Source organism: Carcharhinus amblyrhynchos, chromosome 9 (assembly GCF_965287045.1).
Source record: "Carcharhinus amblyrhynchos chromosome 9, sCarAmb.v2.hapA, whole genome shotgun sequence".
Taxonomy (NCBI): Eukaryota; Metazoa; Chordata; class Chondrichthyes; order Carcharhiniformes; family Carcharhinidae; genus Carcharhinus; species Carcharhinus amblyrhynchos.
In genome coordinates this window covers 95,685,478-95,707,637 of record NC_137332.1, presented here as the reverse complement: position 1 = coordinate 95,707,637, position 22,160 = coordinate 95,685,478, and the positions used below count along the sequence as shown (strand labels likewise).

Genomic DNA, 22,160 nt, shown 5'->3' with positions numbered 1-22,160 from the left:
GTGGGTGGACTGTCCTCCCTGGCCAACTGCTGGGCGCTCACACCAGACCATTCATCTGCTCAATTTCAAATTGGGAAACCTAAAGCGGATTCGAAAAATTGCAGTTTAACAAGGTTTTTAATGAGTCTAACAGTCTGTACCCTTGTCGGGGCAGGTGGCCTGACTGGGCCCAAAGCCTGCAGAGGCTAAAATGATGGTTGTCTGCAGTGTGGCTTCTTCGTAATTTTCAAGCCCCTTTTCATGTCCATTCCTGATGGGGGAGGAAACGCAACATGGAAGTGTCGGAACTGGAAATGGACAATTTCCTGATAACTGGTCACAGGACAGGTGAATTAGCCATGCTAAATTCTCCCTCAGTGTACCTGAACAGGTGCTGGACTGTGGCAGCTCAGGGATTTTCGCATTAACTTCATTGCAGTATTAATGTAAGCCTACTTGTGAAAAATAAATAAACGTTAGAAATTCTTTCCCTTTCATCAGCACTTTTTGCAACACTAATCAATCATTCAGCCTATGGTTGTGTGGCTAAACTTCAGGGAACTGATCACATTTTAATGAAGACAGGAAACTGGATCCTTATCAACATTTTTTTTGTGTTTTCCAATCACAATAAACAATATTATTTTCCTCCTTCGAATGTTTAATTCCCAGTCACTGATTGGAATTGGGACAGTGGATTCCCAGAATGTTGCTGATCCTTTTCTCCATCCCCCTGTGTTTTTCCTGGGTCTCTCCCGGTAAGTACAGAATTCCCTCTTCCATTCTCACTCTCTCTCTCTGGGGTGAATTTGAATCTTTTGGTGAGAGTTTGAAATGGGTGATATTTGCTCAGACATTATTGTGTATCTGTCAGATATAAATGTGAGATAACATCATGACTGACAAGGGAGTGAAAGTGTCCAGGGAGATAGAGAGGAAAGTAGAGTTCAGATCACAATCACATCACCACAGAATGGCAGAGCAGATTCGAGGGGCCGAATGGCCGACTCCTGCTCCATGTTTGTATGTTCAAAACACCCAGATCAGAGAAGCTTGGAGCAATGAAAGTGGAAAGGTCCAGAAACAGAGGGAAGAATGGAGGAACAGAAAGATTAAATTGTGATAAAGGACATGGGGAAAATGTGCAGGTAATATAAAGGTTCTTTCGTCAGGTGAATGGAGAGTTCTCCACTCAGAACTCTGCAATCACCTGACGAAGGAACAGCTTTCCAAAAGCTAGTGACGTTTACTATCAAATAAACCCGTTGGACTTTAACCTGGTGTTGTGAGATTTCTTACTGTGTTTACCCCAGTCGAACACCGGCATCTCCACATCATATTTTTCCTGCACAGAGTGCTGTCTGACTGAGAGAAGTGCTTTGGGAGTTGGATGAACGCAGGGAGTTAGGTGAAACAGGCAGCAGAGGCTACAAACGAGAGTGCAGATTGGGAAATATATTTTCTTTTTGCTCTTGGCATTGTAGTTGTTGGACACTATTATAGTGTTTCTGTGTAATTTCTGTGGTTTATAGTTTGAAAATGTTATACTCGGTCGTAACAAGGAGCAGGAAAGAAAGAAAATTGTATATATCTGAAACAAAACATCTTTCAAAAGTTTAATTGAAAGGGGTAAGACATGGCAGGAGAGCTCCAAGCAGTGGTTTACTCCTCTTGCTCCATGTGACAGTCTGGGGACAGTTCCAGTCTCCTGGGTCAGCATGTGTACAGGAAGTGTCTCCAGCTACAGCTCCTGGAAGCTCGAGTTTCAGAACTGGAGCGGCGGCTGGAGACACTGTGGAGCATCCACGAGTCAGAGAGTATTGTGGATAGCATGTATAGAGAGTTGGTCACACCGCAGGCTCAGACTCCACAGGCAGGAAGAGAATGGCATGAGAGACAGGCAGGTAGTGCAGGAATCTCCAGTGACCATTCCCCTGCAAAACAGATATACCGCTTTGGATACTGTTGGGGGGAATGATCTCTCGAGGGAAAGCAGCAGCAGCTAAACTTTTACACCTAGGTTGGTTCTGTTGCAAAGGGGAAGGGTTAAAAGTGTGTCAGTGGAATAGTTATAGGGGATTCAATTGTAAGGAGAATAGACAGGCGTTTCTGTGGCTGCAGACAAGACTCCAGGATAGTATGTTGCCTCCCTGGTGTTAGGGTCAAGGATGTCTCGTAGCACCTGCAGGACATTGTGAAGGGCGAGGGTGAACAGCCCATGGTTATATTACATGTTGGTACAAGCGACATAGGTTAAAAAAGGGATAAGGTCCTGAAAGCAGAATATAGGGAGCGAGGAAAAAAGATAAGAAATTGGATCTTAAAGGTAGTGATTTCAGGATTACTAGCGGTGCCACGCGTTAGTCAGAGTAGAAATGAGAAGAGATATCAGATAAATACGTGGCTGAAGAGATGGTATCAGGGAAAGGGTTTCATATTCCTGGGGCATTGGGACCGGTTCTGGGGGAGGTGGGACCTGTACAAATTGGAAGGGTTACACCTGGACAGGACTGGGACTGATGTCCGAGGGGGAGTGTTTGCCCGAGCGGTTGGGGAGGGTTTAAACTAATAATGCCAAGGGGATGGGAACCTATGTAAGGAGTTCGAGAAGGAGGGAGCAAGGAGAAAAGAAGAAGGGGAGAAGGTTCCAACTACATCAAAAATCAGGAGAAAAATTAAAAGGAAGGAGAACGGAGGAGATGTTATTAATGGAAGTGTTAGAATTCAAAAAGAAGGTACAAACACTAGCATAAGGCCACTTTATCTGAATACTAGCAGCATTTGAACCAAGGTAAATGAGTTGACACCACAAATCATTGTGAACGAGTATGATTTGGTGGCCATTACAGAGACAGAGTTGCAGGCTGGTCACGGCTGGGAGTTGAACATCCAGGGGTATCAAACTGTTCAGAGGGACAGACAGGAAGGTAACGGAGGTTAGTGTAACTCTGATATTTAAGGATGATATCACGGCAGTAGTGAAAGATGTTCTCGGTTCTATGGAAAAAAGGTTGAATCCATTTGGGTGGAAATTAGTAATAGTAAGGAGAAAAATCACTGACTGGTGTAGACCACCAAATAATAACATCATGGTGGGGTGAGAAAAAAACAAAGAAATAACTGATGCATGTAAAAATGGTATAGCAATTATCATGGGGGATTTTAATCTACATATCAATTGGTCAAACCAGGTCAGTCAAGGCAGCCTTGAGAAGGAGTTCATAGAATGTTTCCCTGACAGCTTCCTTGAACAGTATGTAATGGAACCGATAAGGGAGCAAGTTCTCCTAGATGTGGTCCTGTGAAATGAGTCGGGAATAATTAATGATCTTGTAGTTGGGGATCTTCTCGGAAGAAGCGATCACAGTATGGTTGAATTTAAAATATAGATGGAGCGTGAGGAGGACTTTCAAAGCGATCTTTCACAGTGCTCAGCAAAAGTATATACCAGTGATAAGGAAGGACTGTAGAAAAAGAGATAATCAGCCATGGATATCTAAGGAGATAAAGGACGGTATCAAATTGAAAGAAAATGCATACAAAGTGGCAAAAATTAATGGGAACCTAGAGGATTGAGAAATCTTTAAAGGTCAGCAGAAAGCCATGAGAAAAGCTAAAGAAAGGTAAGATGGAGAATGAGAGTAAACTAGCTCAGAATATTAAAAACAGAGAGCAAAAGTTTCTACAAATATAAAAACGAAAAAGAGTGGCGAAAGTAAACATGAGTCCTTTCGAGGGCGAGAAGGGAGATGTAATAACTGGAAATGAGAAAATGGCTGAGGCATTGAGCAGATATTTTGTGTGGGTCTTCACAGTGGAAGACACAAATAACATGCCAAAAATTGATGACAGGAAGGCTGTGGCAGGTGAGAACCGAGAAACTATCATTAACACGAAAGAGATGGTGTTGGGCAAGTTAATGGGGCTAAAAGTAGACAAGTCTCCTGATCCTGATGGAATGCATCCCAGGGTACTAAAAGAGATGGCAAGAGAAATAGCAAGTGCACTAGTCGTAATTTACCAAAATTCACTGGACTCTGGGATGGAACAGCAAATGTGACGCCATTGTTCAAAAAGGGAGTAGACAAAAGGCAGGTAACTATCAGCCGGTAAGCTTAACTTCCGTAGGACAAAAAATGCTTGATCTTGCTTGAATCTATCATCAAGGAAGAAATAGCAAGACATCTGGATATAAATGGTCCCACTGGTGAGACACAGCATGGGTTCATGAAGGGCAGGTCATGTTTGACTAATTTGGTGGAATTCTTTGAGAACATTACATGTGCAGTGGACAATGGGGAACTCGTGGATGTGATGATCTGCATTTCCAGAAGGCATTTGATAAGGTGCCGCACCAAAGACTGCTACGCCAGATAAAGGTGCACGGTGTTACGGGTATTAGCATGGATAGAGGATTGCTTAACTAACAGAAAGCAAAGAGTGGGGGTAAATGGGTGTTTTTCTGGTGATCAGTGTCTAGTAGTGTGCCTCAGGGATCAGTGTTGCGACTGCAATTGTTTACAATTCACATAGATGATTTGGAGTTGGGGACCACGTGTAGTATGTCAGAATTCGCAGATGACACTAAGATGGGTGGAAGAGCAAAGTGTGCAGAGGATGCTGAAAGTCTGCAAAGGGATATAGATAATCTAAGTGAGTGGGCGAGGGTCTGGCAGATGGAGGACAATGTTGGTAAATGTGAGGTCAGCCATTTTGGTGGAATAACAGCAAAATGGACTGTTATTTAGATGGTAAAAAATTGCAACATGCTGTTGTACAGAGGGACCTGGGTGTCCTTGTGCAGGAATCTCAAGTTGGTTTGCAGGTACAGCAGGGAATTAAAAAGGTAAATGGAATTTTGTCTTTCATTGCTGGAGGGATGGAGGTTAAAAACGGGGAGATTGCATTGCAGCTGTATAAGGTGCTGGTGAGGCCACATCTGGAGTACGGTGTATAGTTTTGGTCTTCTTACTTGAGAAAGGATATACTGGCACTGGAAGGGGGTACAGAGGAGATTCACTAGGTTGATTCCAGATTTGAGAGGGTTGGCTTATGAGGAGAGACTGAGTAGACTGGGGCTCTACTCGCTGGAGTTCAGAAGAATGAGGGGAGACCAGAGAGAAACATATAAGATTATGAAGGGAATAGATAAGATAGAAGCAGGGAAGTTGTTTCCACTGGCAGGTGAAACTAGAACTAGGAGGCGTAACCTCAAAATAAGGGGAAGCAGATTTAGGATTGAGTTGAGGAGGAACTTCTTCACACAAAGGGTTGTGAATCTGTGGAATTCCCTGCCCAGTGAAGCAGTTGAGGCTACCTCATTGAATGTTTTTAAGACAATGATAGATAAATTTTTGAACAGGAAAGGAATTAAGGGTTATGGTGAGTGGGCGGGTAAATGGAGCTGAGTCCACAAGAAGATCGGCCATGATCTTATTGAATGGCGGAACAGGCCTGAGGGACCAGATGGCCAACTCCTGCTCCTGGTTCTCATGTTCTCAACAAATTAAAATCCGTACTTTGATTTGGGAGCAGTGATGTTAGATTGCAAAGTTACCGATGTATTTTGAGAAAAGGTGTGAGAGAGAAAGCAGATACAGAAAGACTTCACAACACCAGGATGCACCAAAGCTCTTTCCAGCCAATGAAATACCTTTTCTAGTCTCCTCACTGTTATGGTGCAGGAAACTCTGATTAGACAATCTACATGAATGATGTTGCCTCAGGGATCAGTATTGATCCAGTTTATGATCATCCAAAGCGAAGGTAGTAATCTCAGGATTGCTGCCTGTGCCAAGGGAGAATGAGGGAAGAAATGAAATGAGGTGGAGGGTGAATGCGTGGCTGAGGGACTGGTGTAGAGGGCAGGGATTTCGGTTCCTAGATCACTGGGACCTCTTTAGGGGTAGGTGGGACCTCTATAGTAGGGATGGGTGGCACTTAAATACCAGGGGGACTAGTATCTTGGCGGGAAGACTGGCTAAGGCTACCGGGGGGACTTTAAACAAGAAAGGATGGGGGGAGGGAACTGTGTTGGGGAAACTGGGACGGAGGAGGTTCGCTCCCAGGTAGGGGAGGACTGCAGGCAGTATGCGAGGGAGGTTAGACAGGTGGTGGAGATGGGAAATGCCCAGACTGAGGGGCTGAAGTGTATATATTTTAATGCAAGGAGTATAGTGAATAAGGTAGATGAGCTTAGGGCGTGGATAGCTGTTTGGGATTGTGATGTGGTGGCCATTACGGAGACTTGGATGTCTCAGGGACAGGACTGGGTACTTCAGGTGCCAGGCTTCAGGTGCTTCAGGAAGGACAGGGAGGGTGGCAGAAGGGGTGGTGGCGTGGCACTGTTGATCAGGGATAGTGTCATGGCTACAGAGAAAGAGGATGTCGTGGAGGGATTGTCTACAGAATCTCTGTGGGTGGAAGTTAGGAACAGCAAAGGGTCAAAAACTTTGCTGGGTGTAATCTATAGGCCGCCCAATAGTGACAGGGAAGTTGAAGTGCAAATAGGGAAACAGATTCTGGAGAGATGTTTTAATAACAGAGTTGTCGTGATGGGAGACTTCAATTTCCCAAACATCGACTGGAATATCCCTAGGGTAAGGGGTATAGATGGGGAGGAGTTTGTTAGGTGTGTTCAGGAGGGTTTCCTGACGCAGTATGTGGACAAGCCTACGAGGGGAGAGGCTGTACTTGACCTGGTACTGGCGAATGAACGAGGGCAGGTGATGGATCTTTCGGTAGGAGAGCATCTTGGATATGGTGACCATAATTCTATCTCCTTCACAATTGCGTTGGAACGAGATAGGATCAGGCAGGCTAGGAAGGTGTTTGTCTGGGGTAAGGGGAGATACGAAGAAGTCAGGAAGTTACTTGGACAAATAAACTGGAAGGAGGCGTTCTTAGGGAAAAGTACCGAAGGAAGGTGGCAGATATTCAAGGAATGTGTGTCTGGAGCTCTGAATGACAACGTTCCGATGAGACGAGGGGGTTTTGGTGGGTCGAGGGAACCGTGGTGCACAAAGGATGTGTTGAACCTAGTCAGGAAGAAAAGGAAGGTGTACAAGAGGTTCAGGGAATTAGGAGATGTTAAAGATCTTGAGGAGTATAAGGACTGTAGGAGGGAACTTAAAAGGGAAATTAGGAGAGCCAGAAGGGGTCATGAGAAGACCTTGGCGAGTAAGATTAAGGAGAATCCCAAGGCCTTCTATAAATATGTGAAAGGTAAAAGGATAAGAAGAGAAGGGATAGGACCGATAAAAGGTGAGGGGGGAAAGGTTTGTGTGGAACCAGAAGAAATGGCGGAGGTGCTTAACGAGTACTTCGCCTCAGTATTCACGGTGGAAGCCGATCTGGGAGATTTTGTTATGGATTTGCAGCAGATGGAAAGGATTGAGTACGTGAATATTAAGGAGGAGGATGTGTTGGAACTTTTGAATTCTATCAAGGTAGATAAGTCGCCGGGACCAGATGGGATGTACCCCAGGATACTGTGGGAGGCGAGGGAAGAGATTGCAGAGCCCCTGGCGATGATCTTTGCGTCGTCAATGGAGACGGGAGAGGTTCCAGAGGATTGGAGGATTGCGGATGTAGTTCCTATTTTTAAGAAAGGGAACAGAGATAGCCCGGGAAATTACTGACCGGTGAGTCTGACCTCAGTGGTTGGTAAGCTGATGGAGAGGCTTCTGAGGGACAAGATTTACGAACATTTGGAGAGGTTTGACATGATCAGGAATAGTCAGCATGGATTTGTCAAGGGCAGGTCGTGCCTTACAAGCCTAGTTGAGTTCTTCGATAATGTGACTGAACACATTGACGAAGGAAGTGCCGTGGACGTAGTGTACATGGACTTCAGCAAGGCGTTTGATAAGGTCCCCCATGCAAGACTTCTTGAGAAGGTGAGAGGGCATGGGATCCAAGGGCCTTTGGCCTTGTGGATCCAGAACTGGCTTGCCTGCAGAAGGCAGAGAGTGGTTGTGGATGGGGCTTTTTCTGAATGGAGGTCAGTCACCAGCGGAGTGCCTCAAGGATCTGTTCTGGGACCCTTGTTGTTTGTCATTTTCATAAATGACCTGGATGAGGAAGTGGAGGGATGGGTAAGTAAGTTCGCTGATGACACGAAGGTCGGTGGTGTTGTGGATGATCTGGAAGGATGGCAAAAGTTGCAGCAGGACATAGATAGGATGCAGGACTGGGCGGAGAAGTGGCAGATGGACTTCAACGCGGATAAATGTGTTGTCGTCCATTTTGGCAGAACCAACGGGATGAACGAGTACACTATTAAGGGCAGAAGTCTGAGTAGTGTTGAGGAGCAGAAGGATCTTGGGGTCCGGGTCCACAGGACTCTTAAATCGGCCTCGCAGGTGGAGGAGGTGGTCAAGAAGGCGTATGGTGTACTGGCCTTCATTAATCGAGGGATTGAGTTTAGGAGTCGGGAGGTAATGCTGGAACTTTATAAGACCCTTGTCAGGCCTCATTTGGAGTATTGTGCGCAGTTCTGGTCGCCTCACTATAGGAAAGATGTAGAAGCTATTGAAAGGGTGCAGAGGAGATTTACAAGGATGTTGCCTGGACTGGGAGGCATGCCTTATGAAGTTAGGTTGAGGGAGCTGGGACTCTTTTCCCTGGAGAGACGAAGGTTGAGAGGCGACCTGATAGAAGTTTACAAAATGTTGAGAGGGATAGATAGGGTGGACTCTCAGAGGCTATTTCCCCGGTTTGAAATGGTCGCTACGAGAGGACACAGATTTAAGGTGCGGGGAGGGAGGTTCAGAAGTGATGTTAGGGGTAAGTTTTTCACTCAGAGGGTGGTGAGTGAATGGAATCGGCTGCCGTCAGTGGTGGTGGAGGCGAACTCGCTGGGGTCTTTTAAAAGACTTCTGGATGAGTATATGGGGTTTAATGAGATTGAGGGTTATAGATAGGTCTGTAGGTTGGTAGGTGATGTGGTCGGCGCAACTTGTGGGCCGAAGGGCCTGTTTGTGCTGTAGTGTTCTATGTTCTATGTTCTATGTTCTATCCTGCTCTGTCCCGGGATCTATTACATTAATCTGTGAGGAAAGTTCTCCCTCAGGACTGATCCTCTGACAGTGCAGCATTCTGTCAGTAATACACTGTGTGTGCAGCCCAGTCTCTGGAATGGGAGCTTCAATCCGGAACATTCTGAGTCAGAGGTGAGAGTGTTTCCAGGCAGCTACAGCTGGGAGTGAAATTTAAATCGGAATATTCCTGCCTGGTGATTCCGAGACTTTTCCAAACTGAGGGTATACTCGTGACCATGTATAAAGGGGGATTAAAAAGCTCTGTGAAGTTCAGTGGAGATCCTGCTCTGGATTATCCATCTCCCTCATAGAATCATAGAATCCCTACAGTGTAGAGGGAGGCCATTCAGCCCATCAAGTCTACACTGATCACAGTCCACACAGGCCCTATCCCCATAACCCCATGCATTTACCCTGGTGAGTACCCCTGACACTAAAGGCCAATTTACCATGGCCATTCACTAACCCGCACATTTCGGTCTGTGGGAGGAAACCGGAGCACCCGGAGGAAACCCACACACACCCGGGGAGAACATGCAAATTCCACACAGACAGTGACCCAAGCCGGGAATTGAACCTGAGTCCTTGATACTGTGATCTTTCCACCCTGCTGCACTGGTTGGTTGGTGTATCAGGGGAGGGAAATGGGCCGCGAGCCAAACAATCGAATTTGCGCCTGGTGTCAGGTGGTTCGGGATTCTCCCAGGCCATTTTTTCCGGCGGGATGTCAATTTCCATGCATTTGAATAGGTTTACATATCATTAGAGTTTGGCCCGGCCCTTTTCCCCCTCCCGTACCTTCCCCTCCTCTCCAGCGTGACGTCACTCCAGCATGAATCACAGATAGTTTATAAAAGTCTGGGCCTGGGGCAGCAATAGTGAAGGAGAGTGAGGAGGTAATTCCCATTGAGCGGCAGCCCCCGGAGTTCAGGGGGAGGGGGCACCGGATACTCAGGTGCTGGGATGGGGTGGGGGGCTTTTTGATTTGTCCATGGGATGTGGGTGTCAGTGGCTGGGCCAGCATTTATTACCCATTCCTCAGAGCATTTAAGACTCAACCACATTGCTGTGGGTCTGGAGTCACATGTAGGCCAGACCAGGTAAAGATGGGAGATTTTCTTTCCTAAAGGACATTAGTGAACAAGATGGGTATTTGTGACAATAGATTGCAGTTTCATGGTCACCAATAGATTTTTAATTCCAGACTTCTATTGAATTCAAATTTCACCATCACCATGGTGGGATTTGAATCCAGGTACCCAGAGTATTCCCCTGGGTCTCGGGATTAATCCAGCAGCAATGCCACTACACCAGCACCTCCCCTGGGGGGACCAGTGCTGGGAGTCACCACTTGCAGCAGGTTCATGGTGCACACATTGCCCCTGGCTACACAGAGACCCCCGAAGGGTGTCACATGATGTTCATCACCAACCCACAAATATTAACCTGTTTGTTTTACTGTCTGTCTGCTGGACAGACACTGCGGCTGACACCAGACCTTGTATCCCAGGCCCCACTAACAGTAACAGACAGCAGCTCTGTCAGCTGCTGCTCCAAGCACGGGAGCTGTGCAGTTGTTAACACGGCTCTTCACACTGCCTGGACTCTGCACTGCTGCCTGCAATGGGAACCCATCCTGTGATAGTCACGAGGCTGCCCCTCCCCCCGTCTGTCTCTAATACCTGGAAGGCACTGCGGTGATAGCACTCATACCCAAGCTTCAAGGGTCCGCAATGGGTAGCTTGGCATCCCATTCCTGTGCCCTCCCTGCGTGCCAGAAGGCAGAAGCCACAGCAGGAGGGCAGGGGGCTGCCGGTCAGCGCCAGGACATGGCAGCACATCCTGCCACAGGGGAGGGGGGCAGGGGAAGGAGGAGGTGGAGGCTCAGGGCGTACAGGAGTTGTAGATGTTTTGCAGGGATGATGGGAGCCACACGATGCTGCTGGCTCTGTCTAAGTAAGGAGACAGTGTGGCACCTGTTTCAGCTCCTCAGACCTGGTAACTTGAGGCACAGGAGGACACCCACTCCCGGTGGCAGTGATGGTCACGGTGCCCTCAACTTCTACACCACCAGGTCCTTCCAGGAATCCAGCCAATTACATCCACTTCAACATGGGCCAGACCCAACAGGAAGCCCGGACTGCAGCTTCACCACCATCACTGCACTGCCCCATGTGCAGAGGGCTGTAGATGGCATTCACGTTATCCAGTGGATCCCACATGATCAGGGACTGCGCTTCATCAATAGGAAGGGGTTCCACTTCCTAAATGTGCAGATTGTCCGTGACCACAGGCTGAATATCATGCACTGTGTGTACAACACCCAGGGAGTGTGCACAACAGCTCCATCCTCCAGAGTTCGGACATCCCCGGACTCTTTCAGGACCAGTTCAGGCTGCCGGGATGGCTGGAGGGGGACAAGGGTCCAAATGGCATCAGACCAGGGTGATGGGAGTGGGCTGGGCATGCTAGCGAGTCCTTGGTCCAGGCAGGAGGGTGGTGATGACTCACTCTGTGGCACACTGTGATGCTGCCCTGGTGCCACACAAGTCTGAATCCTACCAAGAACAAAGAACAACACAGCACGGGAAACAGGCCCTTTGGCCCAACGAGCCTGTGCTGCCATTTTAACATTGCGCCTTTCCTCTTCCACCCTTGACCCATGTCTATGCTTATGGCACCCACAGTGAAACCAGATTGAGGGGAGAATAATTTAGGGACAATTTGTTACACCAATCAGCCTAACAGCACATCTTTGGGGTGTGGGAGGAAACCGGAGCACCCGCAGGAAACCCACGCAACCACGGGGAGAATGCACAAACTCCCACAGACACTGGCCCAAATCCAAATCCATGTATCTGCACAGCAATCAGTGATAGTCACTGAGCTGTCGTGGTGCCCATCAGCTGGTCCAGTTTAAGCGTACACAAACGACGTGAAGTACTCAGCTACTCTCGAAACATCCAAGAGCAGCCCACGCACGACCCACCGTGTGCATGCCCCTCGTTAGACAACAAGGTGGACCGACACACCTGTGGATTCAAAGAGAAAAACATCAACAACATGTAGCATTAGATTTCCAGAAACGTCCCGAGTATCTGACCCTTACTTAAAACAGTCTCCTATTTCTCTCCATCCTTATTTCGCTCATGTGTCTATCTAAGTATACCTTAAACAAGTTTAGTGTGCCTGCCTCCACCACCTTACTTGAGAGTGCATTCCATACCCCCACAACCCTCTGTGTGAAAAACCTCCCTCTAGTATCCAAATTATACCTCTCCCCCCTCGCCCTAAGCCCGTGGCCCCTCGTGATATTTGTCTCCAATCTAGGAAAAAGCCTGCCACTGTTTACTCTATCTATACCCTTCATAATCTTATATACCTCTATTAGATCCCCCCTCAATCTCCATCTTTCTAAGGAAAACAGCCCCAATTTACCCAATCTTTCCTCGTAACTCAGTCCTTCCATACCAGGCAGCATCCTGGTAAACCTCCTCTGCACTCTCTCCGGGGTCTCCACATCCTTCCGGTAGTAAGGTGACCAGAACTGGATGCAGTACTCCAAATGTGGTCTAACCAACGTTCTGTACAACTGCAGCATTAGACTCCAGCTCTTGTACTCGATACCCCTTCCTGTAAAGGCGAGCATACCATAAGCTTCCTTCACAACCTTCTCCGCCTGTGTTGCCACCTTCAAAGACTTGTGCACTTGCACCCCCAGGTCCCTCTGTATTTCTATACTCTTAATAGGTCTATCCTTTATCATATAACTCCCCTCTACATTATTCCTTCCAAAATGTATCACCTCGCATTTATCAGGATTAAATTCCATCTGCCATTTGTCTGCCCAATATACCAGCCTATCTATATCCTGCTGTGTCACCTGACACTCCTCCTCACTGTCCGCCAATCCTGCCATCTTTGTGTCATCTGCAAACTTGCTGATCACCTACTACCTGCCTTCTCTGTCTTCACTGGCACCTGGGCACCCGTACGAGTGTGGGTCTTGCACATAAACGTGCAGGCAATGGGCTGTGTGGGGTTAAGGGGGGAACAGAACCCTGTGGGGCGTAGATGTTGCCACAGGGTGCGGTGGGTGTTGGCGATACCAGGGCAGGCGGTCTGTGCCTACTGGCTGAAGGGCCTCTGTCACACAGCATGACGTTCTGTGCCTCTTTGTGTGCGGTCAGGATACGGTCATCCCTGTAGGGCAGGAATCACAGAAAGATTAGTCACAGCTGGGGGTGCAGTAATATTTCTCGGTGAAACTAACAGTGCAAATAGCATGAAAGGATGATATTTAATGATGCGATATAACAGGTGTACGTCATTCTAAACAGTATCTCGTGTCCTACAAGGTCCCTCATGGTAGGCTGATAGAAAAGGTGAAGGCTCATGGGATACAAGGCCAGGTATGTAGATGGGTGGAGAACTGGCTTGGGAGGAGGAGACAGCGGGTAGTAGTGGAAGGCTCCTTTTCCAATTGGAGGTCTGTCACCAGTGGTGTGCCGCAGGGCTCGGTACTAGGACCTCTTCTATTTGTGGTATATATTAATGACTTGGAAGAGGGGGTAGGTGGTGTGATCAGCAAATTTGCTGATGACACTAAGATGGTTGGATTGGCGGGTACTGAGGAGCAGTGCCTGGCAATGCAACAGGACATAGACAGGCTGGTAGATTGGGCAGATAGATGGCAAATGGAACTTAATCCGGAGAAACGCGAGGTGATGCACTTTGGCCGGAATAATGTGGAGGGGAGTTATACGATAAAAGGTAGAACTATCCGGAGTATAGATACGCAGAGAGACCTGGGGGTGCGAGTGCACAAGTCCCTGAAGGTGTCGGTGCAGGTGCAGAATGTGATGAGGAAAGCATATGGTATGTTAGCCTTCATAGGAAGAGGTATAGAATATAAGAGTAGGAGTCTGATGTTGCAGTTGTATAGAACGTTGGTTAGGCCTCACTTGGAGTACTGCGTCCAGTTCTGGTCGCCGTACTACCGGAAGGATGTAGAGATCCTGGAGAGAGTGCAGAGGAGATTTACCAGGATGCTGCCTGGTATGGAAGGGCTGTCTTACGAGGAAAGATTGAATGAACTTGGGCTGTTTTCCCTTGAGAGACGTCGGCTGAGGGGGGATCTAATAGTGGTTTATAAGATTATGAAGGGGATAGATAGAGTAAATGGTGGTAAGCTTTTTCCGCTATTAGAAATGGATAGAACGAGGGGTCACGGGCTTAGGGTGAGGGGGGCTAGGTATAAGACAAATATTAGAGGGCAGTTTTTCACGCAAAGGGTAGTGGGGGTGTGGAATGCACTACCGAGTAAGGTGGTGGAAGCAGGCACGCTAGGGTTGTTTAAGAGTCACTTAGACAGCCACATGAGCGGGCTACATATAGGGGGATATAGTAGGCCTTACTAAACATTGTAGGCTTGGGAATACGTTTTGCCTGAGGGATGTTACAGTCTTTGCCTGTTTAATAATGAATTTTTTTGTCTCCACAGGCATTTAAGTCCAGCAAGGGGCATGCATGCGGCAGGTTGTAGTGGGCTGCTCTTGGACGTTGCTTCGGGAGTTGCCTATTGCTTCATGTCGTTAGTGTGCTTAAACTGGACCATCCCGAGGGCAACATGACAGCTCAGAGACTATCTCTGTTGCTGTGCGGACACATGGATTTGGGCCTGTGTCTGTGGGAGTTTGCACGTTCTCCCCGTGGTTGCGTGGGTTTCCTCCGGGTGCTCCGGTTTCCTCCCACATCCCCAAAGATGTGCTTTTAGGCTGATTGATTGGGTACTAAATTGTCCCTATATTGGACCTCCCTGATCCTCGCACATTAGGCGTAGACTAAAATCATGAATAGGTCACTGAGACAGTGGGACGGCGGCGCGGGCTCGTTGGGCCGAAGGGCCTGTTTCCCGTGCTGTGTTGTTCTTTGTTCTTTGTTCTTTGTTCTTTTTCTGACTAGTGCAAACCTTAAATTCGGCCCTCCTGATGACACTAGAACTTGTGAATTTTTCGTGGCCTTTTACAGCACCCAGGATGCACATTGGATGGGGAGGCACCCTACTGCGTTCCACACCCCGGGGCCTGTGATCCCCTTGGTGGGAGACCCCTGGGGGGCTGAGACCTACAGGTCTCTGGCTGACTTGCGGATGACACTGGTGTAGCCACCCTGTTCATCCCGCTGCCCGTGAGATGCTCCGGTGTCAGGAAAGGGTGGGAGGGAGTGGAACCAGAAGGTTTAGGGATGTCTGGTGTCTCCTGGCTGGAAGGTCCCAGCATGGGCTCCAAGCCTTCCTCCTCCCTCAGGGTGCCCATATGTACCGGGGACACCCCATGGGACAGTGGGCCAGCCTCAGCATCACCTGGCTCTGTCAGTCCTGGAATCCCAGCTACATCTGCCCCATGCTGTGCAAGCCCCCAGGGATGCCCCCTGAGACTGGACCAAGTTTGAGGATCGCAGTCATGGCCGTGTCTCCAGGATGGTCTACATCCTGTCAGCCATGGTGACCAATCCTTGCCCCAGGCTTTCCACTGTGGACGTGACCCTTGCAGTGTTAGCCTGAGTGCCACACTGTACCGGTACCACCTCCTGTGACAGAAATCTGTTCGACTCCTCCAAAAGCCTCACAGTTGATGCAGTGTTGCTGACAGCCCCTCCACCATTGCTGCTGATGTATCTCCAGCAGTTTCGGGATGACTGATCCCAGAGGCCTAGCACTTGGCTTGGGGCCAGATGCATCCTGAGCTCCAGAAGAACTCCGTGTGCCCGAACCCTCGATGTTCCCGCCTTCACCCGATGTAGATCAAAGGCTGTGTAGTGCCCACCAGTAAGTGACCCAGAAGCCTCAGCACGAACTTGTCCCACTGAGGTGATCGTGTCTGCTCTGAGGGATTGTGTGGTGGAAGCTGGTGTCGATTGACAAATGCTAAGCTTGGTTATTTCCTCAGGGCTTTCCTCCGAGGTTTTCTTCCAGCTGCCGTTCTGCATCTTAGGAGGAGCAGAGTGGGGGGGGTTTAATGCATCTGGATCATTTCCTGTAACAGATGACAAAAGGTTCAGTGCAAGAGAATAAAGAACAAAGAAAATTACAGCACAGGAACAGGCCCTTCGGCCCTCCAAGCCTGCACCAACCATGCTGCCCGACTGAACTAAAACCCCCGACCCTCCTGGGACCATATCCCTCTATCTCTATCCTCTTCATGTATTTGTCATGATGCCCGTTAAAAGTTACTACCGTATCTGCTTCCACTACCTCCCCCGGCAATGGGTTCCAGGTACCCACTACTCTCTGTGTAAAAAAATCTGCCTCGTACATCTCCTTTAAACATTGCCCCTTGCATCTTAAACCTGTGCCCCCTAGGAATTGACTCTTCCACCCTGGGAAAAAGCTTCTGACTATCCACTCTGTCCATGCCTCTCATAATCTTGTAGATTTCTATCAGGTCTCCCCTCAACCTCTGTCGTTCCAGTGAGAACAAACCAAGTTTCTCCAACCTCTGCTCATAGCTAATGCTCTCCATACCAGGCAACATCCTGGTAAATCTTTTCTGTTCCCTCTCCAAAGCTTCCACATCCTTCTGGTTGTGTGGCAACCAGAATTGAACACTGTATTCCAAGTGCGGCCTAACTAAGGTTCTATAAAGCATCAACATGACTTGCAAATTTTTAAACTCAATACCCCTTCCGATGAAGGCAACCATGTAATTTGCCTTCCTGACCACCTTCTCTACTTATATTGCCACTTTCAGTGAGTGACCTGTGTACCTGTACATCCAGATCCCTTTGCCTATCACTACTCTTAAGGGTTCTGCCGTTTACTGTATATTTCCTATCCATATTAGACCTTCCAAAATGTATTACCTCACATCTGTCTGGATTAACCCATGCAATTCTCCAACTGATCTATATCCTGCTGTATCCTCTGATGGCCCTCATCGCTATCCTCAAAACCACCAACATTTGTGTCATCTGCAAACTTTCTAATCCAATCAGTTACATTTTCCTCCAAATCACTTATATATATTACAAACAGCAAAGGTCCCAGCACTGATCCCTGAGGAACAGCACTTGTCACAGCCCTCCATTCAGAAACGCACCCTTCCACTGCTACTCTCCGTCTTCTTTGAGCCAGTTTTGTATCCACCTTGCCAGCTCACCTCTGATCCCATGCAAGTTCACCTTCTGCACCAGTCTGCCATGAGAGACCTTCTCAAGGGTCTTACTGAAGTCCATATAGACGACATCCACTGCCCTACCCTCATCAATCATCTTCGACACTTCCTCGAAAAACTCGATCAAGTTAGTGAGACATGACCTCCCCTTCACAAAACCATGTTGCCTCTCACTAATACGTCTACTTATTTCCAAGCAGGAATAAATCCTGTCTCGAAGAATCCTCTCCAATAATTTCCCTCCACTGATGATCCAGCCGATAGTTACCTGGATTATTCTTGCTCCCCTTCCTAAACAAAGGAACAACATTGGCTATTCTCTATTCCTTTGGGACCTCCCCTGTAGTCTGTGAGGATACAAAGATTTCTCTCAAGGCCCCAGCCATTTCCTCCTTGCCTAACTCAGTATTCTGGGGTATATCCCATCAGGCCCTGGGGACTTGTCTACCGTAATATCTCTCAGGAACCCAATAGCTCCTCCTTTTTGATCTCAACATGACTCAAACTATCTACACATCCTTTCCCAGACTCATCATCCCTGAAGTCGTTCTCTTTGTTGAACACTGATAGAAAGTATTCATTAATATCTCATCCAATTCCTCTGGATCCCCACATAGATTCCATCCCTTGTCCTTGAGTGGGCCAACCCTTTCCATGGCGACCCTCTTGCTCTTTACATACATATAAAAAGCCTTGGGATTTTCCTTAATCCTGCCGGCCAGTGCTTTACGTGACCCCTTTTAGCTGTCCTTATTCCTTGCTTAAGTTTCTTTCTAATTTTTAAAGTAGAAAAGGACAAGTGTCTGGGCAGTTTGCCACTTACCTGGAATGAGTCATGTGAACTCAGGTTTTGGGAATGCTCACTTCCATGGTGAACCCTGACCTGACTGTCAGTGACCATTCCCTCCTCACCTTTCCCTGCTCGCTCCATAGGACACCTCAAAGGTAGTGAGGAGATGCAGCTCGGGAACCCCACCCCCAGTCTTGACATGCTCCTGGTGGTTATGGGTCACTTTATCCTATGGGGATAAAGGAGGGATTGAAAATCTGATGGCTGTGAGGACACAGGGTGTAGGGGGTGGGGGTGATAGGGTGGGGTTTATCGGGGCTGTGCCTCGGCAGTCTGTGGTTGTGACTGGGGCGGGGACAGAGGGGTTGGAGGAATATCCTTGGAGGCCGGGTGCTGGGAGGCTGCAGAGTGTCAGGCGGGTGGCTCGACATTGCAGGTACGACAGACGGGACCGATATCAGGATGGGATGGACACTGACCCTTCCTGCCTGACAACCGCTTACACAGCCTCCCAGACCATATTACTGGCCCGTTCGGGGTGGTGTTCGGGGGGTGGCTGTGATGGTGATTGGGAGGAGGGGATGGTGAATGGGGGAGGGGGGTGGTTATCGGGGAGAGAGGGTGTGGTGACTGGGAGGAGGAGGAGGAGGGGATGGTTATTGGGAGGTAGGGGTAGTGAACTTGGGGGGGGATGGTGATCGGGGAGTGGGTGGTAATTAAGGGGGAGGGTCGTGATTGGGGCGAGGGTTTGGTGATTGGGGGAGAGGGTGGCGATCGGGGGAGGGGGTGTTGATCGGGGGAGGGGATGGTGATCGGGGGAGGGGGTGGTGATCGGGGGAGGGGGTGGTGATCGGGAGTAGGGGATTGTATATGGGGGGCTCTGTCGGGGGGGTGATTGGGGACATGGGGAGAGGGGATGGTGAAGTCCAGTGAGATTGTTCTGATGATCAGATGGTGTTCATTGGCCAATCCCTTTAACTGTTTCTTTTACAGACACGAACACACTCACGGTGATGCGAACTGTTGTCTCTGGGACAGAAGATTTTCCTGAGATCACGAGCACTGCAGTGGTCAATGGTGTCCAAATAGGATATTATGACAGTAATATCCGTCGCTGCATTCCCAGGCAGAGGTTCATGGCTGAAAATATCGACTCTGAATTCTGGGATTATATCACAGAACTGGTGAACTCATACTCAGACATGGCAAGGGAGAATCTGAATACAGTCCTGAAGATGACAAACCAGACATCCGGTAAGATCAGGCAGAGAGAATCCGCGTGTCAATGTACAACCTTACAGTAAACTCAGTCCCCCAGCACTGACCCCTGGGACACTGAACTCAGTCCCCCAGCACTGACCCCTGGGACACTGAACTCAGTCCCCCAACACTGACCCCTGGGACACTGAACTCAGTCCCCCAGCACTGACCCCTGGGACACTGAACTCAGTCCCCCAGCACTAACCCCTGGGACACTGAACTCAGTCCCCCAGCACTGACCCCTGGGACACTGAACTCAGTCCCCCAGCACTGACCCTGGGACACTGAACTCAGTCCCCCAGCACTGACCCCTGGGACACTGAACTCAGTCCCCCAGCACTGACCCCTGGGACACTGAACTCAGTCCCCCAGCACTGACCCCTGGGACACTGAACTCAGTCCCCCAGCACTGACCCCTGGGACACTGAACTCACTCCCCCAGCACTGACCCCTGGGACACTGAACTCAGTCCCCCAGCACTGACCCCTGGGACACTGAACTCAGTCCCCCAGCACTGACCCCTGGGACACTGAACTCCATCCCCCAGCACTGACCCCTGGGACACTGAACTCAGTCCCCCAGCACTGACCCCTGGGACACTGAACTCAGTCCCCCAGCACTGACCCCTGGGACACTGAACTCAGTCCCCCGGCACTGACCCCTGGGTCACTGAACTCAGTCCCCCGGCACTGACCCCTGGGTCACTGAACTCAGTCCCCCAGCACTGACCCCTGGGACACTGAACTCAGTCCCCCAGCACTGACCCCTGGGACACTGAACTCAGTCCATCTCCCAGCATTGACTCCATCTAATTTAGTCCCCTCACCGCTCAGCTTCCTGTTACTAATGGCAGAGGAAGATTCCATCCATCTCTATCTCAGACTAACTCCCCTTTCACCACTGAAAAGATTGTCTATTGATTATTGATCCCTGTTTAGTTTCTGACAGGAATTCACATTCTTCAGTGGATTTGGTCTGTTGAGGTCAAATGCATCACCTCACATTTGCCTAAGTTAAACTCCATCTGCCATTCGTCAGCCCTCTGGTCCAATTGATCAAGATCCCATTGCAATTGGAGATAACTTTCTTCACTGTCCACGATGCCAGCAGTCGGGATCATGGAGGAGGGAGGAAGGCCAATGACCAGGGCTGGCCATCGGGGTGGGTGTGGGGTCAGCGTGCTGGAGGTGGGGGGTAGTGGGGCTGCCTTAAATGGGGGGGATGTTGGCACTGCGGAGTGTGGGGTTGTTGGCACTGTGGGGAGGGGGTAATTGTCAAGAGCGTGTAGGATCAGGGGGGTACTGGAGATCAGGGTGGGCTGGAAGGGCAGGGGGGGGGTTTGGGGATGGTGCGCGAATGTTCAGGGGACCAGCGATTGGGCCGTGGGGAGGTGGAGGACCGGCGTTGCGGGGATTGCAGATCTGGCCAGCGATGGAGCCGGCCAGCAATTGGGAGGCCGACAGACAGGGGCTACAGAGCATGCACCAATCTGACTGATTGGCACATGTGCAGTGGCCCATTCAGCACTTTGCTGTCAGTCTCTCCAGCTGGAATAGGCCCCACCTACAGCTTTTCAGTGTGAACCATGCTACTGCTCTCTGCAATGTACAGATTGTGGGAGATTCATTTTGAAACTCCCACTGTAAAAACAAACGTGATTTACTCCAGGTTTCAAACAAATTCGACAGTTGAATTTTTTGGGGAGAATCCCGGCCACTCTGTTTCCGATCCATTCGGCAAGTTTGTTTACGTTCTGATGCTACTTATTTTATTCCAGGGATTTCAGTTTTGCTGACAATTCTATCACAAGATCATTTCTCCACTTTATTGATTAACAAAGCAATATTTCCAATCCTCCAGTTCACTGAATATTGATCATCATTTGCTCTCTGACAGGAATCCATATTTTCCAATGGATAACGTTTGTCGAGGTCACTGAAGACGGCTCCATTAAGAGATCGATGCGGTTTGGATTTGATGGAAAGGACTATATTAGTTTAGAGCCAGACAGAATGAGATGGGTCGCATCCAATCACTTCGCAGTGAAGACTAAAGAGAAATGGGATTCAGATCAATCCTGGAATAATTACTGGGAAGAACATCTGCAGGGAGAATTTGTTCAACATTTAAAGAAATATTTGGAAGCAGGAAAGGAATATTTTGGACGGAAAGGTATTGATTTCAGTTTTGAGCCCATGTTCTGATCTAACTTCACTGATCTATCAAACCGTTCTCCCATTCCATTCAATGTGGGTTTATTGTTTGTGTTTTCACCCTTTCCCATTACAGTTCAGCCTGAAATCTTCATCTCCAGAAGTGAGCCCAATAGTCAGTACAAGCCCCTCACTCTCTCCTGCCTGGTTACTGGCTTTTATCCTGTAGACATCGAGGTGAACTGGCTAAGGAATGGAGAGGTAATGTCTGAGACACTATCCTCGGGGATTTGACCGAACCACGATGGGAGCCATCAGATCCAGAAAGAGATTGAAATAAATGCTGGGGATGAGGATCAATACTCCTGTCAAATTGAACACAGCAGCCTGGCAGAGCCCAAGCTCCATCAGTGGGGTAAGGAACTGTACTGGATATGTGCATGCGTTTGTATGGGAGCACATTCCCATTCTCCCCATTCCCTGTCTCCCCCTGTCAACCAATTTTCACCCCATGGCAAAGATTCCCTTCAATTCCAAACACTCTGATTATTGTCAAGAATCTCTTGTGTGGAACTTTATCAATGACCTTCTGGAAGTCCATCCAGAGCAGGTCCGTAGACATTCCCTTATCCACCATGGGGCCAAAGCTTCAACCAATCCCATTTGGACTGGGGCGGCTTCAGTTCAAATTGTCCCCAGTGAACACAGAACCGGGAATGGATCCAGGAACAGAGACAATCCTCATATTATTCAAATATGTTTC

The 22,160-nt window shown here is 48.7% G+C and overlaps 1 protein-coding gene and 1 pseudogene across 2 annotated transcripts in view; both read left to right on the top strand.

The window, feature by feature from the left end:
- Positions 1-634: 634 nt before the first annotated feature.
- Positions 635-22,096, top strand: LOC145348113 (class I histocompatibility antigen, F10 alpha chain-like; annotated as a pseudogene). The gene is made up of 4 exons (XR_013887907.1): positions 635-737; positions 18,978-19,238; positions 21,141-21,416; positions 21,534-22,096. The product of XR_013887907.1 is annotated as a class I histocompatibility antigen, F10 alpha chain-like (transcript).
- Positions 21,696-22,160, top strand: part of LOC145348104 (class I histocompatibility antigen, F10 alpha chain-like) — a 57,892-nt gene continuing 57,427 nt past the window's right edge. Inside the window, exon 1 of the mRNA XM_080196249.1 lies at positions 21,696-21,812. The gene's annotated coding sequence lies outside the window, so the exon portion shown is untranslated. The remainder of the gene's footprint in view (positions 21,813-22,160) is intronic.